Source organism: Orycteropus afer, unplaced genomic scaffold (assembly GCF_000298275.1).
Source record: "Orycteropus afer afer isolate SDZICR_OR568_19922 unplaced genomic scaffold, OryAfe1.0 scaffold00595, whole genome shotgun sequence".
In the NCBI taxonomy this organism is placed as follows: Eukaryota; Metazoa; Chordata; class Mammalia; order Tubulidentata; family Orycteropodidae; genus Orycteropus; species Orycteropus afer.
Window position 1 is genome coordinate 1101361 of NW_006922182.1, and position 4566 is coordinate 1105926.

Consider the following 4566-nt stretch of genomic DNA (forward strand, 5'->3'; position numbering starts at 1 on the left):
TAGTGCGTAAGGCACTTGACTGCTAACCAGAAGGCTGGTGGTTCAAACCTACCGGCCACTCCTCAAAAGGAGGATGGGGCAATCTACTTCCGTGGTGATACTGCCTCAGAAACCCAAGGAGGGGTGGCTATGAGTTAGGTCCCACTCGACCGCACATAACAACAATAACAACATGTAGTATTTGAAAATACGAATATATTTGACCTTAATTTTCATTTTATGTTGATTGGCAAGTTGAGTTTTTCCAGTTTTGAACTTTTTTTAAATATTTTTTTATTGTGATTTGGGTGAAAGTTTACCGAGCAAATTCATTTTCCAAACACATTTGTTTCATCACATTGACTGCAATTCCCATAATGTAATAATTCTCTTCCCACTTCCTCCCTATAGCTTTGAGCTATTTTGCCAAAGTTGCTATTAATATTCTTTTACATATACACACATTTCTTTTCAGTATAATCCTAGAAAGTAACACAAAGTAATAGAGTAGTGATAAATCCATGCAGTTTTCTCAATGGACTGTTTTTATACATCCATAGTCAATGTACTAGATTTTCCATTGCTCTACATTCCCAGCATCCTTGTGAAATCTAGAGAGGCTTTAAAACTTTTACCATCTGATTTGTCTGTGGGAAAAATAAAAAAAAAGAAAGAAAGAAAGAAACTCGCTGTCATGGAGTTGATTCGACTCACAGCAACCCTTCCTTGGGTTTCTGAGGCATTATCGCTACGGAAGTGGATTGCCCAATCTTCCATCCAAGGACTGGCTGGTAGGTTTGAACCACCAGCCTTCTGGTTAGCAGTCAAATGCCTTAGGCAATGGGGTATTATTAAACAAAAGGATTATTAATTTGTATTTTTCTGATAATTAATGAAACACTTTTTCAAATGACTAGTGACTATTTTTATATTTCTTTTAGTGAAGTTCTTATTCAAGTCTTTGCCTAATTTTTATTTGGATTTTGGCTTTTTCTTAATGATATGGAAAAGTTCTTTATAAAACCTACTTATGAATGGTTTGTGTGATATCTGCCCTGTGGAACTTCACTCAGTCTTTACCTCGTCTTGTCTTCTCTTACTTGTGTCTTTGGATGAAATTAGTTCTTGATGCAATTTTTTTTTTTTTTCTTTCTACTGCAAATTGTGTCTGTTTGATGTGAGATAGTAGACAAGGTTTATTTTCTTTCAATGTAGAAATCCATTGTGTCAACATAATTTATTTAAAAGACCGTCTGTTTGGCTGTGGAACTATGCAAATTGTATATTAAGTAACTATTTGTGGAACTGTTTCTGATCTCTCTGATACATTCTGTTTTGTACTCTTGTGTTAATGTAACACAATTATAATGGCAATTTCATAGTAAAATCTCAGGTCAAATAACATTAATTCATTAATTTATTGACATTCTAAAATATTATCTTGATTGATTCAGATCCATAGAATTCACATATATGTTTAGAATCAACATATAACATTCCATACCCCTAAAAATACTGGATTAGTTACTGGAATTGTATTTAGTTTATTGATTAATTTGAAAGCAATTGACAAGTTAAAGCAATATTATCTGCAAAACCATGACAATTATAATGTTATTTATTTCAGCAATATTTTGTTGTTTCTGTAGGAGTTTTGCATATATTTAATTCAATTTATTCCCAAGTATTTGATATACTTTTAAGTAATTTCTGGTAAATTACAAACCACAGATACTACTCAGTTGTGTCCCAAAACTTATGACCACAATCCCCATAGTTAGCCTCAGACACTGGCTATTTGCTTTGGTGATATTACAGTCAAGTTCATTCTTCCTATTTGAGATAATAAATGTTATACATCTTGTTCCAGAACTTTCTTTGTTTTCAGGCTAAGATTAGAATTCTCCTGAAATTACCTCTTTGACTCTTCTCTGACTTTTTCTTTCTTCACTGTGGTAGTGGTTTATACTGAAAGCAGTTCACCAATAAATCACTTACATAAAAATATCCATTTCAAGCACCAGTATTATGGACTCAGATCTAAATCAATTCATTTACCAGGTCTGTGTTGCAATTTTAGTAAAATTCAGTCCACTTTTTCTTTGTCTTACTTCTTAACCATGGTTTACCAAGATTTTGATTGTATGGCTTACAAGCCATTACAAGAAACTGCATGCACAGCTTATACTCCAGAAATGTTATGTTTGGAATTATGTGAAGTCTCAAAATCCTGCAAATGTCTAAGGAGGATACAGATGACATGTTTGAACACATCTTTCTCTACCATGATTCTCTTTCTTAGGTTCCACAGTACTACAACATGTTTCATCCCAATTTATACAATTTATAGAAGATTTCTGAGTTTCCCCAAGTTGTAAACAACCCTGAATCCCAGGATAACTTTTATGGGAAAAATGAATATGTGCCTTGAACTCCTCTAGTTTCTAATTTATTGTATCATTGTCAAAAACTCCACTGGTTTTTCTCTTCATCAGTAGAATATCATTGACCAGATCACATTGAAATCTTTTTCTGTACTCAGAATCAGCCACTTCTTACATAGAAGAAAGAAGCTAATTAATGACTGTCTGGTGGTGTAGTGCCTAAAGCATTTGACTGCTAACCAGAAGGCTGATTCAAACCCACCAGCCACTCCTCGGAAGGAAGGTTGGGCAATCTTCTTCCGTAGTGATACCGCCTCAGAAACCCATGGAGCAGTCCCTATGAGTCAGATCCTACTCGAGGGCAGTGAGTTTGGATTTGGTTACCTAAAAATGGCTCATTCTTCCTATCATTTTAGTTTATGTAATCTTCATTCTTAACATCTTTAAACAAGTGATTTAAAAAATAAATTGTGTTAAAATGTAACATTTAAAGAGAAATAATTTATGGTTCTAATTGTTGCAGTAATAGGATTGACCTATAATAACTTGTGCATCTTTTATTTGATGACTTTTGTTTTTTATCATTATGTAACATCTCTATTTTTCATAGTATTCCTTTATCTCAAGTCATCATTGTCCCCTTAATGTAGCCATTCAGGCTTTCTTTAGTTTACTTGCGTGCTGTTTCTCTTCTGTTCCTTTTACTTTTAACCTATGAATGCCTTTACATTTAAGGTCTTTTATACACAGCAGATCAGTTTTGCATTATAGCCAATGTGACAATTCTTACTCTTCCAATTGTATTATTTATATCACCTTATTTTATATATTATTCATATGCTATTTTTTCCTATACATCACATCTCTTCTTTTTCCTGCTTTTCCCATTTTCTTTCCTTCTTTTTTTCAACTTAATTGAGTGTCCTGTTTTGTTTTTAACTTTTTATTGTGATTTTCTAGAAAGTTTACAGAGCAAATCAGCTTTCGGTTCAGAAATTCAGCACATTTTGTTTCATGTCATTGATTGCAATCCTCACAATGCAACATTAGTCATCCTACTTCCTCCCTGTGATGCCCATCTCCATTCCTCCACCCTTCCTTATCTTTCCTGCCTCTGAATATTGTTCTTGGGAAAATGCTGCCCATTTTATCTCTAATGATTGATTGTTCTAAGAAGTGAGCACCTCTCTGGTGCTATTGTTCACCTTATAACTCAATGCCATGGAGTCCGTTCTCACACATAGCAACTCCCATTGGGTTTCCAAACTATATATCTTACAGTCATTGATTGCCTCATCTCCCTTCCATGGAACAGCTGGTGTATTTGAGCCACCTACCTTCAGGTTAGCTTCCAAATGCCTTATCCACAACTCCACTAGAGCTCCTTATTGTTCATCTTATAGGCCTGTCTATTGTTTGGCTCAAAATTGAGCCATGAGGGTGAGTTTAGTTCCAGGCCAAAGGATGATTAAGGACCATGGTCTCAGGGATTCCACCAGTCTCTCTCTGAGTAGTTTTAAAGATCTTCTTTTCCTATTTAAGGAGCTCTGGTGGAGTAGTGCCTAAAGGCATTTGGCTGCTAGCCAGAATGTTGGTGGTTCAAACCAACCAGCCACTGCACTGAAGGAAGACTGGGCAATCTACTTCTCTAAAGATTTACCTTGGAAAACCAAAGTGGGTGGCTCTGATTTGCAAACAACTCTATGGCAGTGAGTTTGGTTTTGGTTTGGGTCTTTTTCTATTAGCTCACTAGATATGTCTTCTATTTCCTTAGTGGTGCTCTAGAGTTTATAATATATTCTTTAAAAATTATCCCCACTTGCATTAAAATTACTTCACATAAAATGTAGAAAATTTTAATGATATATATATTTTTTTAGCTTTTTAATACTTTTAATTGTTGTTATTTGCCGTCGAGTTGGACCCAACTCATAGCGACCCCTCCTTGGGTTTTCCAGGCAGTATCACTACAGAAGTAGATTGCCCCATCTTTCTTCCAAGGAGTGGCTGGTGGGTTTGAATTGCCAGCCTTCTGGTTAGCAGTCAAGTGCCTTTGACACTATGCTACCAGAGCTCCCAATACTTTTAATAGACTTTATTATTATTATTACCAGTTTAGGTGTACAGAGAAATTGAGCAGAAAATAGAGAGAATGCCTATATCAAAAAATATTAAGTTATAATAAAAGCAATACAGTCTGAAA